General features: G+C 33.9%; 1 pseudogene; it reads right to left on the reverse strand.

The window, feature by feature from the left end:
• Nucleotides 1-1,259: 1,259 nt before the first annotated feature.
• LOC125935335 (olfactory receptor 2T29-like) lies at nucleotides 1,260-2,204 on the reverse strand (annotated as a pseudogene).
• Between the last annotated feature and the right edge of the window lie 19,328 nt (nucleotides 2,205-21,532).

The following is a 21,532-nucleotide window of genomic DNA, read 5'->3' on the forward strand; positions in this document are numbered from 1 at the left end:
GAGGGGAGTGTGGGAAGTTGTGGAAAATGGGTGATGGGGTTTGAGGAGGGCACTTGTTGGGATGAACACTGAGTGGTGTATACAAGTGATGAACCACCTGAATCTACCCCAAAAGCCAAGAGCACACTTTACACACTGTACATTAGCTAATTTGACAATAAATTATATTAAAAACAGTAGAGAACAAACTTATAGCTTATAGAGGGAGGGGGTGGGAGCTAGGTGATGAGTATTAAGTATGGCCTTTGTTGTGATGTGCACTGGGTGTTGTATGTAAGTGATGAATCACTGATTTTTACTTCTGAAACCAATATTGCACTGTATGTTAACTTACTAAAATTTAAAAAAGAAAAACACCTCAGATCAGAAATCACCTTGTGCATGAAACTTCCACATGTTTTCCTTCCATATGAGTTAATATTTTCCACCATCCCATATGCATTCTGAATCTTAAAAATACCACATAGCAGAATTATTAATCCTCTCTAAATACCTCTAAGGTTGGACCATGTAGATCAATGTAGTGTCCAATAAATGTGGGAAGCTAACTGTATTGTCTCAGTAATAAAAAGCCACTTTAAAAAATCACATTTTCATACTATTTTGTGTCACATTGCCACCAGACAGAAAATAAAAACTCAAGAAATAAGTGTGTGTGTGTGTGTGTGTGTGAGAGAGAGAGAGAGAGAGAGAGAGAGAGAGAGACTATATTAAATATTTATTTAGAGCTAATTTCAATTTTGTTGAAAAATATCATGAATAAGAGTGGTACAAAGAACACTCATATACTCTTTACCTAGAATCATCTATTACTAACATTCTACCTGCTCTGCTTCATCGCTTCTCTGTCAGTCTAAATTTTTCTCTCTTTCTCTCCCTTCTTTACTCCCTCCCTCCTTCTCTCTCTATATCCTTTTTTTCCTCATTTATGTTTGAGAAAATTTCTTATCTCCACATGGCCTTTATCCTCTAAATATTTCATTATGTATTTCATAAGAATGGGGATATTCTTCTATACACTAAGAGTGTAGCTATAAACTTTAGTCAGTGTTACATCAAAATATTACAACAGTACACGACCCTTTAGTGGAGGAGTTTATAATCAAAGACACTTATAATATTGAAGCAATTCATAAAGTAGTTTGTGAATATGATATAAGATGCCATGGTATTAGGGGCTAAGAAATATCACTGGCATAAATTTCTGATGTGTAGAATGAAGAAAAACACATTAACATCTAAATTTTGTATTTTCTAATTTATTGAAAGACAGTTCCCACATTCAACATTTTCTTTAAAGTCCCTGTGACATCTTTATTCCTCAGACTATAGATTAAAGGGTTTAGCAGTGGTAGGAGGATGGTATAAAAAACAGATACCATTATGTCCTTTTCAGGGATGTAGTGAAAGCTGGGAAGCATGGAGTTGTAGACTCCAGCCCCACAAAAGAGGATAACAACAGTCATATGGGAGGAAAAAGTGGCAAAGGACTTCTTCTGGCTCTTTGCTGAGTTCATCCTGTAGATGGTGAGGAGGATGAAAAAATAGGAGTTTGAAATGACTCACTGGGAAAAGGAGCATGAGGACACAACAGAGGTACATGAGTGTCTCATGGAGGGAAGTGAGCAGGAAAGCTTTACTATGTCAGGGACTTCACAGAAGAAATGATGGATCTCCCGAGATCTGCAGAAAGGGAATGTCATGGTGACAGATGTGAGCATGAATCCATCCACAGATGCCAGAAACCAGCAGCCAAATACCAGTAGGAGACAAACCCTATGGTTCATGATGACAGGATAACAAAGAAACTGGCAGAGGCAACATAGCAGTCATAGGCCATGGTGGCTAGAAGGAAACATTCTGAACCTCCTAGTGTCACATAGAGAAACATTTGTATCCCACAGTCGAGGGTTGAGATCTTATTCACACCCATAACCTGGTTCATAAGCATCTCGGGCACAGTGATGTAAATGTACATTACATCCATGAGAGACAACTGGCTGATGAAAAAGTACATAGGGGTGTGCAGATAAGCATCAACAGTATATCAGAAATATCAGGATAGAGTTTCCAGACAATACCAACAAGAAAAACACAAAAATGACCACACAGAGGAGAGTTGGGTGTTTTGACTGACTGAAAATTCCCACCAGGATGAAATCAGACTGTGCCGTTTCATTGACCACCCGAGTTTTGTTATCCATGAGGTTTCACCTAGACGTAAGTTCATTGAGACCTCAAATTCAGCAAGGAAAGCTTTGGAGGCAATGGGTCATTTATAAAATGCAATAACCTGAAATGATTTATGAAATGCTTACTGAAAAAAAGGAAAAAAAAAAGTAATGCTTACTGAGAGTTTTTGTGTTAATGTTTGTGTACATCAACATGTGCTAAAAAGAAGAAGTCCCATGGCCTATATATAGGGGATTATTAATCACTTATGATTTAATGAACTTATTACAAAACTAAAAATTTACAAATGTGGGTCAGAATGGCTAACTAATATTGAAATTGCCACAGTTCACATCATCACATTTCATCATGATAGATAATGTCATACATTAACATATATTTACAGAGAGGCTAACTTAAGCATATATGGCAAATCACTGAATCATTGAAAATATAAATAAAAATTATATTTCTAGAATTTTTGTTATACAAGTCTAAATTTATTTAACATCAATGCTTTGAGTACCAACAATAATATTAAAAATTCTTGGAAGTATATTCAATGTAAGGACGATGTAGAAGCAAATTAAACATAATTGGAGAAAAACCATACCAAATATTAGAGACCCTTGTACCTATAGGAGCAGGCTTCCCTGTAAGGTTTTTGTGGTTGTGTACAGTGAGCAACGCACACACCAGGGAAAGGTCAGGTTTCTCACACATGAATGACCCTTTAGAGACCTATGAGCCTTTAGATGATACACTTAGAATCTCAGCAACCATAGACCCAACTTCCCCCCTTTACTCACCATTTCTGTGTCCACTCTATATAAAACAAAGGATAAGCTTAGTTTTGGAGCTCAGGTGTGGCAAGGATTGAGGGGAAATAATAAAACTACTTAGAACATTACCAGTTACAGATACACACATATACTTTTAGTTAAAAGAGTTCATATCAATCTTAATTATTATGAAGGATCAATGTAAGAAATAGCTGTGACTATTACCGTCTTATGATGCAAGATGCATTACTTCACATGGTTTAACATCTATTCATATATTTAAAAATTTAGAATTGATCATTTCTGTATCTCCAACAACTTGAATAAGTGTGTGTGTTTATGTTTATTTATTTTGACATGTACTTATTCCATACAAATATACATAATCAAATAAACATATAATTGATCATGTAATATATATTTATATATTTTGACTATGTATATATATATATATATACACATATATATATATATCTTTTTATTTTTTATTTTTTAATGAAATTTATTGTCAAATTGGTTTCCATACAACACCCAGTGCTCATCCCAACAGGTGCCCTCCTCAATGCCCATCACCCACCCTCCCCTTCCTTCCCACCCCCCCATCAACCCTCATTTTGTTCTCAGTTTTTAAGAGTCTCTTATGGTTTGCCTCCCTCCCTCTCTAACCATTTTTTTTCCTTCCCCTTCCCCATGGTCTTCTGTTAAGTTTCTCAGGATCCACATAAGAGTGAAAATATTTGGTATCTGTCTTTCTCTGTATGGCTTATTTCACTTAGCATCACACTCTCCAGTTCCATCCACATTGCTACAAAAGGCCATATTTCATTCTTTCTCATTGCCATGTGGTATTCCATTGTATATATAAACCACATCATCTTTATCCATTTATCAGTTGATGGAAATTTAGGCTCTTTCTATAATTTTGCTATTATTGAAAGTGCTGTTATAAACATTGGGGTGCATGTGCCCCTAAGCATCAACACTCCTGTATCCCTTGGGTAAATTCCTAGCAGTGCTATTGCTGGGTCTTGAGAAACTTAACAGAAGACCATGAGGGAGGGCAAAGGGAAAAAAAAGTTATAGGGAGGGAGGGAGGGAGGCAAACCATAAGAGATTCTTAAATACTGAGAACAACCTGAGTGTTGATGGGGGTGGGGGAGAGGGGAAAGTGGGTAACGGGCATTGAGGAGAACACTTGTTGGGATGAGCACTGGGTGTTGTATGGAAACCAATTTGACAATAAATTATATTAAAAAATAAAATACAAAAATAAAACATATCTTAACACAAACAAAAATGGAAACACCACACAGCAAAATTCATGATATGTAAAATAAGTAGTGTAAGAGGGAACTGTATAGATATTAATGCACACATTAATAATATAGAAAAATCTGAAATATACAACCTACCCTTACATGCCATGGGAATATAAAAAGCCACAAACTAAGCTCAAATTGAAATAAAAAAAAAAGAAAATGAAAATTAGAGCAAACATAAATAAAATAAAGAACAAGCAAACAATAGAAAAGATTAACAAAACTAGTAGATTCTTTGAAAAGATGAACCAAATAGGAAAAACTGCTACACCAATGAAGGAAAAAAGACAGAAGACTCAGACAAACAAAACTTCTTACAACTGAAAGAGGAAATATTGCAACTGAAAAGGACTACTGTAAACAACCATATATCAAGTAAATGGAAAACCTAGAAGAATGGGATAAATTCTTACAATATGTCAAGATTGAAACAGGAATAAATAGGAAATTTGAACAGGCTAATTACCAGAAAACATATTGAATCTGTAGTCAAAAATATCTCAATAAACAAAATACCAGGAAGAGATGGCTTTACTGGTGAATTTTCCCAAACATTGAAAAAAAATAAAACTATTACAAATTTTTTTTTAAACTCTCCCAAAATATTAAAGAGGAGAAACACTCTCACAATCATTTTATGAGGCCACATTACTTTGATACCAGAGTCAGGTAAAAACACTAAAAGAAAAGAAAACTATAGACCAATAGGCCTGATTAACATAAATGCAAAAATTCTCAGTAATTAACAGTACATAATGGAGCATGATCAAATGGGACATAACCTGGGATGCAAGAATGTTTCAGCATCTGCAAATAAATCAATGTGATACATAACATTAATAAAGTAAAAGATGAAATTAATTATCATTTCAGTAAAGACAAAATACATTTGAATATTTTCATATTTGTTCACAATAAAACTCTCAACATATTAAGTATAGAATCAAAATGTATAATATAATAGAGGACATATATTGGGAAGCCCACAACTTAGCACTATTCTCAGTAGTGAGATTTTAAAATAATTTCTTCTGTGGTCAGGAAAACATAGGGGTGACTACTTTCACCACTGCTCATCAACATAATGCTGGAAGTGTTGCCTGGCAATCAGGCAAAAAATAAACAAACAATATCTAAATCAGAAAGAGGGAAGTAAAATTTCTGTGTGAAAACAGCATATTTTCATATAGAAAATTTTAAAACTCCACAACGACACTGTTAGATTTAATCAATGAACTTAATAAAGTTGTAAACTAAAAAATCAATACTAAAAGTCAGTAGTGCTTGTACACACTAATAGTGGGTTATTTGATAAAAAATATGAAGATTACCATTCCATTTACATTAGCTTCAAAAACAGTAAAAGTACTAAGTCATGCATCTGTTTCTGTGTACAAGTAGATCCTGACACCAGGAATCAAAATTAGCTCTCAAATGGAGCCTGTTTTACCTTACAATTTTTTTTTTATCCCAAGGTCTCAGGCTATCTTCAAACTGGACGTCTTCATTCATATATATATATATATATATATATATATATATATATATAATTTTTTTTCATAATGTCCCTCAGGCTGTTTCCTTGCTATGAATTTACCCTTCTGACTTCTTTTTACATCTTAATAGTCCAAAAATGTTCAGCTAAAAAAAAAATCTGCATGAAACCTGTCTCTACTCTTAATCAGTGAGAATACGCACACCTCTGAGACATATAGTATATTGTTTATGCTCCTCTCACAGGTTTTATGTCCTATATTTTACTTATTTCTTTTAAAATTCCAACAAAAAGTTCTACACGAATGATATAGTTACGTGTGATATTGGCTATGTGAAATTATCTTTAAAATGTCCATATCGGAGTGGTGTATAGCTACTTAAAAATCACAAATGAATGATAAATGTATCTGAATGAATATAATTTCAAAATTATATTTATAAATTGTTATAAGCAGTATGGGATTGTTAATGAACTGTGCAGTACAAAAGCAATGCCCTGAAGTCCAGTATGGCTGAAGCCTCATCAGGCAAACTGAGAACAAACATCTGGTCTTATTTCTGATATCACCTTAGTAAAAGCCTGTGGAGGCCCTGGACAGGTCACCTAATAACACAGGGATAAAACTGCCAGTGTACCCACATAAGGCAAAGTGAGCCATTAAAACCAACTGTACTGAAGACAAATACAGCTCACACACAGCAGTAGAACACGTAGGGCTCACATAGGAGACACCATTAAAAAACAAATGGTCCTGGTAAACAGAGGACATTGTGCTACAGGGCACCACAAGTTCTCTTCTTTATAAAAGTGCTACTTTCAAGATCAGGAGATGTAACTGGCTTCCCTATTACATTGAAGCAAACAAAGAGTTGGACAAATTAGAAGACAGAGAAATATATCCCAAATTAAAAAAAAAAAAAAAGACAAAAACCACAGGAGGAAAAAACACATAATACTACAAAGATAAGCATTATGATTGACAAAAAATTCAAAGTAATGGTCAAAAAGATACTGGGCTTGAGAAAAGGGTGAGGGATCTCAGTAAGAACTTTAACAAAGAGAAAATATGAGAGATCCAGCTAAAGATAAATAACTCAATAACTGTAATAAAAATACACTAGAGGGAATTAATAGCAGATCAGAGAACACAGAAGATGGGTTAGCAATCTAGAAAACAGAGTAATGGAAAGCAACTAAGCTGAACAACACAGAGAAAAAAACTAATACAATTAAAATGACAATAGGTTTTTCTCTTTCTCTGACTGACTTACTTCGTTTGGCATAATACACTCTAATCCCATTGACATCATTGCAAATGGCAAGATTTCATTGTTTTTGATGGCTGGGTAATAGTCCATGGTTTCACTTATATGTGAAATTCAAGAAACAAAACAAATGAACACAGGAGAAGTGAAGGAAAAATGAAATAAGATAGAAACAGAGAGGAAGTCAAACCATAAGAGAATCTTAACCATAGAGAGCAAACTGAGGGTGGCTGGAAGGGACATCGGTGGAGGGATGGGCTAAGTGTGTGATAGGCATTGAGGACAGCACTTGGTATGACACTGGGAGTTACATGTAAGTAATGAATCACTAAATTATACTCCTAAAACCAGTACTGCACTATGTGCTTACTAATTTGAATTTAAATAGCATCTTGGGAACAAAAAAGAATGACAATATGTTAACAGAACTGAAGGAAATATTCAAGCCTAATAGTATTTGCATTATAGAAATCCCAGAAAGAAGAGAGAAAAGGGGATAATTTATTTAAAGAAGCGATAGCTAAAAACTTAGCTAATGTAGGAAATTAAATGGATATCCATATCCAGGATGCACAGAAAGTCCCCAACTAAATTAATACAAAGAAGTCTATACCAAATACATAATAATTAAAATGGACAAAAAGTAAAAGTAAAAATTTTAAAAGCAGCAAAAGAAGAAAAAGAGTTACATACAATGAAAACCACAAAAGCTAAGCATCTGTTTTTTCAGCAAAACAATGTAGGCTAGAATGAAGTGGTATGATATATTCAGGTGCTGTAAAGAACAATACTGCAACCAAGAATGTTATACCGAGCTGGGTTATCATTCAGAATAGGAGAGAAAGTTTCCCAGACAAGCAAAATTTAAAGGAATTTATCTCCACTAAACCAGCCTTACAAAAAATGTTAAAATAAATTCTTTGAGTAGACAGAGTAGACTATAAGTGGGAATGAGACAGTTATAGATAAAAAAAATTTCACAGGTAAATTCAAGCATAAAAATGGTAGTTGATTAATCACTTATAAAAGCTGCATGGATGTTAAAGCATATAAGCAGTAAAGTACATTTTATCTACAAAAATTACTCAAGGGGATCACAAAATTAAAAAGAAAAATTGTAAAGTATGACATCATATACATAAAACCTGAGAAGAAAGTAAAAATTTAGGGCTTTTAAAGTGTATTAGCTTAAGCAACCATCAACTTAATATAGATTTCTATATGCATAAGATGTTATATATGAAACTAATTGTACCCACAAATCAAAAACATATAAAAGATACAGAAAAAAAAGAGAGTTATACAATCAAAAGATATAGGGTGATTTAATGAATAAGAAATCAAGACCCATTTGTACCTGCCTAGAAGAACTTACTTTAGTCCTAAAAGCAAATGCAGATAGAAAGTGAAGATTTGGAAAACCATTTGCCATGAAAATGGAAATAAAAAGAAACTAGGGCAGCACTATGTATAGTGGACAAAATAGATTTTAAAAGAAAGACTGTAACAAGAGACTAAAACAAAAGACTGTAACTGTGGATATTTATGCACCCAACAGAGAGCATCAAAAAACATAAAGCTTCTACTAACAGACATAAAGGAAGAAATAGATGATAATAAATTAGCAATAGGAGATTTTAACACTGGTTTATATGAATGAATTGGTTATCCAGTCAGAAAATCAATAAGAAAGCAGTGTGGCTAAATGGCACATTATACCAGATGAACATAACAGATATATTTAGAGCATTCCATTGAAAAACAATATACATTTTTTTTTCAAGTTCACATAGAACATTCTCCAGAATAGATCACATGGTAGCCCACAAAACAAGTCTTACTAAATCAAAAATATTAAAATCATATCATGCATATTTGCCAACTGCAACAGAATAATACAAGAATACTCATGGAGTTTAACATCCTACTTACAGCAATAGACAGATCATGTAAACAGAAAATCAACAAGGAAACAATGACTTTAAATGACACACTGGACCAGATGGACTTAACAATATTTTCAAACATTTCATATTAAAGTAGCAGAATGCATATTCTTCTCAAGTGCACACGGAACATTCTTCAGAATAGATCACATACTGGGTCACAAATCAGACCTCAGCAAGTTCAAAAAGATCGATATAATACCATGCAAATTTTCAAAACACAACATTATGAAACATGAAATCAACCACAAGAAAAAAAATTTGGAAAGACAACAAATACTTGGAGACTAAAAAACATTCTACTGGGGAGCCTGGGTGGCTCAGTCACTTAGGTGTCTGACTCCGGGTCAGGTCATGATCTCATGGTTTGTAGGTTCAAGCCTGGAATCAGATTGTTCTGACAGCTCAGAGCCTGGAACTTGCTTCAGATTCTGTGTCTCCCTTTCTTTATTCCTCTCCCTCACTCACACTCTGTCTCTCTCTCTCTCAAAAATAAACATTTTAAAAAAATAAAAAAAGAACATCCTACTAAAGAATGAATGGGCTAACCAAGAAATTAAAGAGGAAATAAAAAGTACATGGAACCCAATGATAATGAAAACACTACAGTCCAAAACCTCTGAGATGCTGAAAGGCAGTCATAAGAGGGAAATATATAGCAATCCAGACATTCCTAAAGAAGGAAGAAAAGTCTCAAATACACAACCTAACCTTACACCTATGAGGGCTGGAAAAAGAACAACAACAACAACAAAAGCCCAAAACCAGCAGAAGGGAAATAATATAGATTAGAGCAGAAATAAATGATACTGAAAAAAAAAAAAAGAACGGTAAAACAGATCAATGAAAGTAGGAGCTGTTTCTTTAAACAAATGAACAAAATTGATAAACCCCTAGCCAGATTTATCAAAAAGAAAAAGGGAAAGACCAATAAGTAAAATCACAAATAGGAGAGAAGAGATCACAAACAGTGCAGAAATGTAACCAACAGTAAAAGAATACTATGAACAGTTATATGCCAAAAATTGGGCAATCTTGAAGAAATGGATACATTTTAAGAAACATTACAAAACAAAACTTAAATAGGAAGAAATTAAAAACATGAAAAGACCCATAACCAGCAAAGAAATTGAATCAGCTATCAAAAAAATCTCCACGGTCGGATGCCTTACCAGTGAAATTCTACCAAACTTTTAAAGAAGAGTTAATACCTATTATTTTTAAGCTGTTGTAAAAAAATAGAAATGGCAGGAAAATGTACAAACTCATTCTATGAAGCCAGAATTACCACGATTCCAAAGCCAAAGACCCCAGTATAAAGACTTACAGACCAATTTTGCTGATGAACATGGATGCAAAAAATATCAACAAGATACTAGCAATTCAAATCTGACAAACATTAAAAGAATTATTCACCACAATCAGGTGGGGTTTATTCCTAGGATTCAGGGCCAGTTAAAAATCTGCAAATCAATTTACATGATAAATCACATTAATAAAATAAATAATAAGAACGACATGATCCTCTCAATAAATAAAGAAAAAGCATTTGAAAAGCTACAGCATAATATCTTGGAATTAAAAAAAAAAAAACTCGAGAAAGTAAGGATAGGAGGAAAATACCTCATCATCATAAAGGCCATACATGAAAGACCCACAGTTAATATGTTCTTCAACGGGAAAAATAGAGCTTTCCCAAGGTCAGGAACATAATAGGGATGTCTATTCTCACAATTGTGTTCAACATAGTATATAGAAAGTCCTAGCCACAGCAATAATACAACAAAAACATATAAAAGACATCCAAATAGGCAAAGAATAAGTCAAATATTCACTCTTCACAGATGACATAATACTCTATGTGGAAAACCCGAAAGACTCCACCAATAAAAACCTGCTAGAACTGACACATGAATTTATCAAAGTCACAGAATAGAAAATCAAAGTACAGAAATCAGTTGTACTTCTATACACCAATAATGAGACACCAGAAGGAGAAATCAAGGAATCAATCCCATTTATAATTGCACCAAACATATAAAATAAGTAGAAATAATCGTCACCAAAGACGTAAAGGATCTGAACTCTGAAAAAAAAATAGACATTTTTCCAAACAAGGGGTAGAAATGTCCAACAAACTCCTAAAACTCCTAAAAACATCCTCAACATTACTAATCATCAGAGAAATGTAAGTCAAAATCTCAGAGATACCACCTGACGCTTGTCAGAATGGGTAGAATCAAAAAGACAGGAAATAACAAATGTTAGCAAGGATGTGGAGTAAAAGGAACCCTCTATGGGTAAAATAGATAATGGGGACTGAAAGCAAACTTATTTTGATGATCACTGATAACTGGATAAAACTGTTGAATCATTCTATTGTACACTTTAATATAGCACTGTATATTAATTATATCTTAAGAAAATATACAGGAAATGTAGAAATAATCAATATTAATATCTATTTATTGAAAACATTTCAAAATATAAAATTGAAGGCAATCAATATGTTGCAAATGATTAGTCCAACATCATTTACCAAAAATCATGCCACATATCATTACATTTGGAAAACTATATCAATAGCAATTGATGTACAAAAAGGATACACATAAACTATAATGAAAGTGCTCTAGTAGAGAACAATGAAAAGATAGATCACCTGGGGCTATATACACCTCCAATGCATAAATATTCTTAAGAGTAAAATAAATAATATCTTTGACTATATTATCTACGTTGTCTTTTTCCCCCATGACTTATTCATTCCATAACTGGAAGGTTGTATCCCCCACTCCTCTTAATCCATTTTCCCATTTCCCAAACCATCTCCTTTCTGGAAATCATCAGTTTGTTCTCTGTACTTTTAGGTTGTATGATGACAGTATGACTATTGTGGTGACAATAATATGGACAGAGAATTTGTTTAAATTTCTTTTAATGTTTATTTATTTTAAGGGAGAGAGACAGAGTGAGAGAGTGCATGAGCTGGGAGGGACAGAAAGAGAGGAAGTCACAGAATCCAAAGCAGGCTCCAAGGTCCAAGCTGCCAGAAGATAGCCCAACGACGGGCTCACACTCAGGTGAAATCATGATTTGAACCCCACCCAGTCAGCCACTTAACTGACTGAGCCACCCAGGCGCCCCATGGATGGAGAATGTGAATAACTATGTTGTACATTTGAAACTGAGGTAGCATTGTGTCAACTACACTCAAATATTTAAAAAGTTAGAAATAAAAAAAGGAAACAAACCCATCAAAAGAAAAACAATTGGTTTTGCTAAATTTGAGACATGTTTTGTGCTATATTAATTGTGTATTTTTATTCATCTTTGAATTAATTTATAATAAATTACATTAAATAAAATTATTCATGTTTAGCTGATCTGAAATATATGTCTTCCTTCCTTTTTCCCCAGATTTATGGATATTTATTTCACTAAGCATATTATCCTCCATGTTTGGTCATGTTTTTGCAAATTGAAATATTTTATTCTCTTTTAAGGCTGCAAATTATTCCATTATTTAAATATTTATTATATCTATCGTATCTATTATATCTATCTATCTATCTATCATCTATTTACCTACCTATTTATCTATTATCTATCTATCATCTATCTATCATCTACCTATTAGCTGTCTATTTCATATTTTCTATAACCATTCATCAACGGATACTTAGGTTTTTTCATATCTTGGTTAAAGTGAATAATGCCGCAAAGAACACTGGAATGCAAATATCTCTTCAGGGGAAAAATTTTATTTCCCTTGGCCACATACACACAAGTGGAATTGCAAGATAAAGTGGTAATTCTATTTTTAAATTTAGGAAAAAAAAATGTTTTTATTTTTTTTTACATCCCCACTAACAAAAGTACAAGTAATCTCTTTTCTCCACATCTTTGCCAGAACTTGTTATCATTTGACTTTTTATAATCAACAACCTAAAAGGTGTCAGAAAATATTTTACTGTGGTTTTGATAAGCATTTCTATGATAATTAGTGATGTTGAGCATTTTTTCATATACCTGTTGGCCATCTGTAAGTCTTCCCTTGTGAAAAAAAAAAATGTCAATTCAAGCCTTATAGCCATTTGTAATTGGGTTTTTATTTTTTTGTTACTACTGATTTGTATGAACTATATGTAAACTCTACAGTAAATGTATACAATAGTAATCACTTATCGGATATATGTTTATAAATATTTTCTTCCATTCCATACATTGCCTTTTCATTTTGTTGATTGTTTCTTTTGCTGTGCAGAATATTTTTAGATTGATATCATCCCAATTACATTTTTGTAAACATTTTCTTGTCTATACTTTTGAGTCAAATAAAAAGCAAAAAACAAAACAAAACAAAAAAATCATATTGCCACTGTAAAGGAGTTAACTTATTTTTTTAGGATTTAAGTCTTGTATATTTTTCAATTTTTTATTCATATTTTCATTAGTTGACATATAGTGTAATGTTGATTGCAGGAGTAGAATTCAGTGACTCAAAACTTACATACAACACCCAGTGGTCATCATAACAAATGTCCTCTTACTCATCACCCATTTAGCCCAACTAACACCCGCCTCACACCATCAACTCTCAATTCTTCTCTATTGTTACGAGTCTCTTATGGTTTGTTTCTGTCTTTTTCCCCCCTTGCCATATGTTCATTTATTTTGTTTATTATATTCCACATAAAAGTGAAATCATCTGATATTTGTCTTTCTCTGACTCAATTATTTTGCTTAGCATAGTACACACTCTAGCTCCACCCACAGTGTTGCAAATGACAAGATTTAAATCTTATTGATGTCTGAGAAGTATTCCATTGTATATTTATATACCACAACTATTTTATCCATTCATCAATCAATGGATTTATGGGTTCTTTCCATAGTTTTGCTATTGTTAATGATACTGCAATAAATATCAGCATTCAGGTATCCCTTTTAATTTATATTTTGTATCCTTTGGGTAAATACTTAGTAGTGCAATTACTGGGTCATGGGTAGTTCTACTGTTAACTTTTTGAGGAACCTACATACTGTTTTCCAGAATGGCCGCACCAGTTTGTATTCCCACCAACAATGTAAGAGGATTACAGTTTCTCTGCATCTGCTGCCAATACCTGACAGGTGTGAGGTGGCATCTCATCCTGGTTTTGATTTGTATTTCCCTGATGATGAGTTATGTTGAATATCTTTTCATGTGCCTGTTAGCCACATGGATTTCTTCTTTGTAAAAATGTCTATTAATGTCTTCTGCTCATTTCTTCACCAGATTATTTATTTTATTTGTGGTGAGTTTGATAAATTCTTTATAGATATTGGATACTAACCTTTTATCAGATATGTCAAATTCAAATATCTTCTCCCATTCCATTGACTGCCTTTTAGTTTGGTTGATAGTTTCCTTCGCTATGCAGAAACTTTTTAACTTGATAAGGTTCCAGTAGTTCATTTATGCTTTTGTTTCCCTTGCCACCAGCAGCATGCCCAGTAAGAAGTTGCTATGGCCAAGGTCAAAGAGGTTACTGTCCGTGTTCTCTTCTAGGATATTGAAGGTTTTTCCTGACTCACGTTTAAGTCTTTAATCCGTTTTGAATTTATTTTGGTATATAGTGTAAGAAAGTGGTGAAGTTTTATTCTTCTGTATATGGCTGTCCAGTTTTTCCAATACCATTTGTTAAAGAGATTGTCTTTTTTTCCATTGGATATTCTTTCCTGCTTTGTTGAAGATTAGTTGGTCATACATTTGTGGGTCCACTTCTGGATTTTCTATTCCATTCCATCAATTTATGTGTCAGTTTTGTGCCAGTACTATACTGTCTTAATGACTACAGTTTGGAAATATAGCTTGAATTCTGGAATAGTAATACCTCCGGGTTTGCTTTTCTTTTTCAAGATTGCTTTGTATAGTTGAAATCTTTTTCAGTTCCATACAAATTTTAGGAGTGTTTGTTGCTGCTCTGTGAAAAATCCTGGTGATAGGAATTGCATTGAATGCGTTGATTGGGTAGTATAGACATTTTCACAATGTTTGTTCTTCCAATCCATGAGCATGGAATATTTTTCCATTTCTTTGTGTCTTTAATTTCTTTCATATATGTTCTATAGTTTACAGAATACAAATCTTTTACTTCTTGGTTGGGTTGCTCCAGATTTCTTATTGTTTTCAGTGCAATTGTAAATGGGATAGACTCCTTGATTTATTTTTCTGCTGCTTCATTATTGGTGTATAAAAATGAAAATGATGTCTGTACTTTGATTTTATATACTGTTACCATGACAAATTCATGTAATAGCTGTAGCAATTTTTTCACGGAGTCTTTCAGGTTTTCTACGCAGAGTATCATGTCATCTACAAATACTGAAAGTGACTTTTTCCTGCTGATTTAGGTGCCTTTTATTCCTTTTACTTGTATGATTTCTGAGACTAGGACCTCTACTATTATGTTAAATAGTAATGGTGAGAGTGAACATCCCTGTTGTGTTTCCTGAGGGAAAGCTCTCAGTTTTTCTTCATTGAAGATATTAGCTGTGAGTCATAAATATGGCCTTTATGATGTTGAGGTGTGTTCCATCTATATCTGTTTTGTTAAAGGTTTTTATCAAAAATGGATGCTGGATTTTGTCATTGTCTTTTCTTTATATATTGAGAGGATCATATGGTTCTTATCCTTTCTTGATTGATTTATGAATATTGAATGACCCCTGCAGACCAGGAACAAATCCAACTTGATCATGATGAATAATTATTTTAATGTACTGTTGCATTTGATTTGCTAGTATCTTCTTGAGAATTTTTGCATCAGTGTTCTTCCAGGATGTTGGCCTGTAATTCTTTATAGTGGGGTCTTTGTCTAGTTTTGGAAACAAGATAGTTCTGGCCTCATACAATGAGTTTGGAAGGTGTCCTTCCATTTATGATTATTGGAATAAATTGAGAAGAGCAGGTATTAACTCTTTTTTTTAAAAAATGTCTGGTAAAATTCCCCTGTGAAGCCTTGTGGACCTGTACTTTAGTTTGTTGGGAGATTTTTGATTACTGATTTGTTATATATGTTGGTCATGAATCTGTTCAATTTTTTTTTTTTTATTTCTTCCTGTTTCACTTTAGGTAGTTTGTATGTTTCTAAGAATTTGTCCATTTTTTTTTCAAATTTCCCAGGTTTTTTTGCTTATAGCTTTTCAAATATTCTCTTGTAACTGTTTGTATTTCTGTGGTTTTGGTTGTGATCACTCCTCTTTAATTCATGATTTCATTTATTTGGGTCCTTTCTCTTTTCTTCTTGATGTCTGTCTAGGATGTTATCAATTTTATTAATTCTTTAAAAGAACCAGCTCTTAGTTTCATTGATCTTTTATATTGTTGTTGTTGTTGTTGTTGTTGCTGTTGTTGTTGTTGTCATCATCTATATCATTTATTTCTGCTGCAATCTTCATTTTTCCCCTTCTTCTTATGGCTTCAGGCTTATTTGGCATTCCTTTTCCAGCTCCCTTAGGCATAATGTTATGTTGTGTATTTGAGACTTTTATTGCTTCTTGAGGTAGGCTTTTATTACCATATACTTCCCTCTGGGACTGTCTCTTTGTATTCCAAAGGTTTTGGACTGTCCTGTTTTCATTTTCATTTGATTTTCATATATTTATTTATTTAATCTTTAATTTCCTATGGATTTAAGTCTTATGTTTAATTCTCTAATTCATTTTAGTTGATTTTTTTCACACCATAGTGTTCCAATTTTATTCCTGCACATTTGTTGTATATCCAGTTTTCCCAATACCTTTTTTTTTTTAATAGAGAGACAGAGAGAGACAGAGAATGAGCATGGGAGGGGCAGAGGGAGGAAGAGACACAGAACCTGAAGCAGGCTCCAGGCTTTAAGCTGTCATCACAGAGCCCGATGAGGGGTGCAAACACACAAAGTGCGAGATTATGACCAGAGCCAAGGTCGGACGCTTAACCAACTGAGCCACCCAGGCGTCCTCCTTATACCTTATTGAAGAGACTATCATTTTATCATAGTGTGTTCTTGGCACCTTACCAAAAACATATCCTAAATATGCACGTTTATTTATGGATATTCTATATTGTGCTATTGGTCTAAGTGTTTGTTTTTATGCCAGTATTATACCATTGTGATTACCATAGCCCTGTAATATTATTTTATATTAGGAAGATTAATTCCTTAAGCTTTGTTCTTCTTACTCAAATGTGCTTTGTCTATTCAGGGTATTTTAAGATTCTATATAATTTTTATTTTTTTTTCTCTTTCAGTGAAAATTCTTTATTTTATTTATTTATTTATTTATTTATTTTTATTTATTTTTGAGAGACAGAACATGAGCAGGGGAGGGGCAAAGAAAGGGAGACACATAATCAGCAGCAGCCTCCAGGCTCCTTTCTGTCACCACAGAGCCTGACACGGGGCTCGAACCCACAAACCATGAGATCACAACCTGAGCTGATGCTGGACGCTTAACTGACTGAGCCACCCAGGCACCCCACTTTCAGTGAAAATTCTATTGGAATTTTATAGGAATTGCATTGAACATGCAAATAATTTTGGGGTGTCATGGATATTTAAACAAGTTTAATTCTTCCTCCCCATGAACTATAGGAAAATTTCCCATTTTTTGTTTCTACTTCAGTGGCATTTATGAATATTTTAAAATTTGTAGCGTACATATTTTTGCCATCTTCAAGAGATTTATTCCTAATTATTTTATTTTTTATGCAATTATAAATTGGGTTACTTAGTTACTTTTTGAGATACTTTGTTGTTTGTATATTAAAAAATAATTGACTTTTGTATGTTGATTTTATATCCTGTAACTTTACTCAATTTGTTCATTTTATTTTATTTGTTTCTTCTTTTTAGTATTTATTTTGTTCTTTTACTGATTGACTGATTGATTGATTGACTTTAAATATAATTTATTGTCAAATTGGTTTCTATACAATACCCAGTGCTCATCCCAACAAGGGCTCACCTCCCTGCCCATCATCCATTTTCCGCTCTCCTTCATCCCCCATCTACCCTTAGTTTGTTCTCAGTCCTTAACTGTCTCCTATGGTTTGCCTTCCTCCCTCTCTGTAACTTTTTCCCCCTCCCCTCCCCCATGGTTTTCTATTAAGTTTCTTGAGATCCACATATGAGTGAAAACATATCGTATCTGTCTTTCTCTGCCTTGCTTATTTCATTTAGCATAATACCCTCCAGTTCCATCCACGTTGCTGCAAATTGCCACGTAATATTCAATTGTATATATAAACCACATCTTCTTTATCCATTCATCAGTTGATGGACACTTAGGCTCTTTCCATAATTTGGCTATTGTTGAAAGTGCTGCTATAAACATTGGGATACATGTGCCCCTATGCATCAGCACTCCTGTATCCTTTGGGTAGATTCCTAGCAGTGCTATTGCTGGCTCATAGGGTAACTCTATTTTTAATTTTTTGAGGAACCTCCACACTGTTTTCCAGAGTGGCTGCACCAGTTTGCATTCCCACCAGCAGTGCAAAGGGTCCCCGCTTCTCCACATCCTTGCCAGCATCTACAGTCTCCTGATTTGTTCATTTTAGCCACTCTGACCAGCGTGAGGTGATATCTCAGTGTGGTTTTGATTTGTATTTCCCTGATGAGGAGTGACATTGAGCATCTTTTCATGTGCCTGTTGGCAATCTGGATGTCTTCTTTGGAAAAGTGTCTATTTATGTCTTCTGCTCATTTTGGCATTGGATTATTGTTTTTTGGGTGTGGAGTTTGGTGGGTTCTTTACAGATTTTAGATACTGGCCCTTTATCCGATATGTCATTTACAAATATTTTTTCCCATTGTGTCGGTTGTCTTTTAGTTTAGTTGATTGTTTCTTTTGCAGTGCAGAAGCTTTTTACCTAGATGAGGTCCCTCTAGTTCATTTTTGCTTTTAATTCCCTTGCCTTTGAAAATGTGTCAAGTAAGAAATTACTGCGGCTGAGGTCCAAGAGGTTTTTTTCCTGATTTCTCCTCTAGGATTTTGATGGTTTCCTGTCTCACATTCAGGTCCTTCATCCATTTTGAGTTTATTTTTGTGTATGGTGTAAGAAAGTGTTCTAGTTTCACTTTATGCATGTTGCTGTCCAGTTCTCCCAGCATCATTTGTTAAAAAGACTGTCTTTTTTCCATTGAATCTCTTTCCCTCTTTGCCAATGATTAGTTGGCCATACTTTTGTGGGTCAAATTCTGGAGTCTCTGTTCTATTCCATTGGTCTACGTGTCTGTTTTTATGCCAATAACATGCTGTCTTGATGTTTCCAGCTTTGTAGTAGAGGCTAAACTCTGGGATTGTGATGCCTTCCGTTTGGGTTTTCTTGTTTAACATTACTTTGGCTCTTCGGGTCTTTTGTGGTTCCATACAAATTTTAGGATTGTTTGTTTCAGCTTTGAGAAGAATGGCGGTGCAATTTTGATTGCTATTTCATTGAATGTGTAGATTGCTTTGGGTAGTATTGGCATTTTAACAATATTTATTCTTCCAATCAATAAGCATGGGTTTTTTTTTTTTTTCCATTTCTTTGTATCTTCTTCAACTTCCTGCATAAGCTTTCTGTAATTTTCAGCATACAGATCTTTTACATCTTTGATTAAGTTTATTTTTAGGTATTTTATGTTTCTTGGTCCATTTCTTACAAGTTGTCCAGTTTGTTGGCATGTAAGTTTTCATAGTATTCCCTGATAATTGCTTGTATTTCTGAGGGATTGGATGTAATAAATGCATTTTCATTCATGATTTAATCTACTTGGGTCCTCAGTTCTTTTTGAGAAGACTGGCTAGAGGTTTATCAATTTTGTTTAATTTTTTCAAAATACCAACTCTTGGTTTCATTGATCTGTTCTACTGGTTCTTTTTTTTTATTCTATATTGTTTATTTCTGCTATGATCTTTATTATTTGTCTTCTTCTGTTGGAGTTGCATTGGCTTTGCTGTCCTGCTTCTAGTCCCTTAGGTATGCTGTTAGATTATGTATGGGATTTTTCTTTAGCTAGGCCTGGAATACAATGTATTTTACTCTTAGGACTGCCTTGCTGCATCTCAAAGGGTTTGGATTGTTGTATTTTCATTTTTATTTGTTTCAGTATGTATTTAATTTTCTTCTGTAATTGTCTGGTTAACCCATTCATTCTTTAGTAGGATGTTCTCTAACCTCCATGCTTTTGGAGGTTTTTTAGACTTTTTCCTGTGGTTGATTTCAAGGTCCCTAGTATAGTGATCTGGAAGTGGGCACGGTATGATATCAATTCTTTTATATTTATTGAGGGCTGTTTTGTGACCCAGTATGTGGTCTATCTTGGAGAATGTTCCATGTGCACTCAAGAAGAAAGTATATTCTGTTACTTTGGGATGCAGAGTTCTAAATATATCTGTCACGGCCATCTGGTCCAATATATCCTTCAGCGCCATTGTTTCTTTACTGATTCTGTGTCTAGATGATCTGTCCATTATTGTAAGTGGAGTACTAAAGTCCCCTAAAATTACCACATTCTTATCAATAAGATTACTTATGTTTGCGATTAATTGTTTTAAATATTTGGGTACTACCAAATTGGTTCATAGACATTTATGATTGTTAGCTCTTCCTGATGGATGGATCCTGTAATTATTATATAATATAATATATATTGCAACATTTCACTCACAGAGTCCCTCTTAGGATCTCTTGTAGGGATGGTTTAGTGGTGATGAATTCTTTCAGTTTTTGTTTGTTTGGGGAAAACCTTTATCTCTCTTTCTATTCTGAATGACAGGCTTGCTGGATAAAGGATTCTTGGCTGCATATTTTTCCTGTTCATCACATTAAAGATTCCCTGCCATTCCTCTCTGTCCTGCCAGGTTTCAGTGGATAGGTCTGGTATCACCCTTATGCTTCTACCTTTGTATATTAAGCCTCATTTATCCCCAGGTGCTTTCAGAATTCTCTCTTTGTCCTTGTATTATGCCAGTTTTACTATAAGTCATGCAGAAGAAGGATTCGAGTTATGTCCGATGGCAGTTCTCTGTGCCTCTTGGAGTTTAATGTCTGTTTCTTTCCCCAGATTGGGGAAGTTTTCAGCTATGATTTGTTCAAATACACTTTCAACCCATTTCTCTCCCTCTTCTTCTTCTGGAATTCCTATGATACAGATATTTTTCCATTTGTTTGCATCACTTAATTCTCTAATTCTCCCCTCTTGATTCTGGATATTTTTATCTCTTTTTCTCAGATTCCTCTTTTTCCATAATTTTATCTTCTAATTCACATATTCTCCCCACTGACTCTTTATTCTGCTCTGTGGCTGCCTCCATTTTATTTTGCACCTCATTTATAGCATTTTTAATTCATCATGACTATTTTTTAGTTCCTTGATCTCTGCAGCAATAAATTCTCTGCTGTCTTCTATGCCTTTTTCAAGCACAGTGATTAATCTATTATTCTAAATTCTTGTTCAGTTATATTGCTTACATCTGTTTTGATCAATTCTTTAGCTGTCACTTCTTCCTGGAATTTCTTTTGAGGGGAATT

The sequence above is a fragment of the Panthera uncia genome (genome assembly GCF_023721935.1).
Source record: "Panthera uncia isolate 11264 chromosome A1 unlocalized genomic scaffold, Puncia_PCG_1.0 HiC_scaffold_17, whole genome shotgun sequence".
NCBI lineage: Eukaryota > Metazoa > Chordata > Mammalia > Carnivora > Felidae > Panthera > Panthera uncia.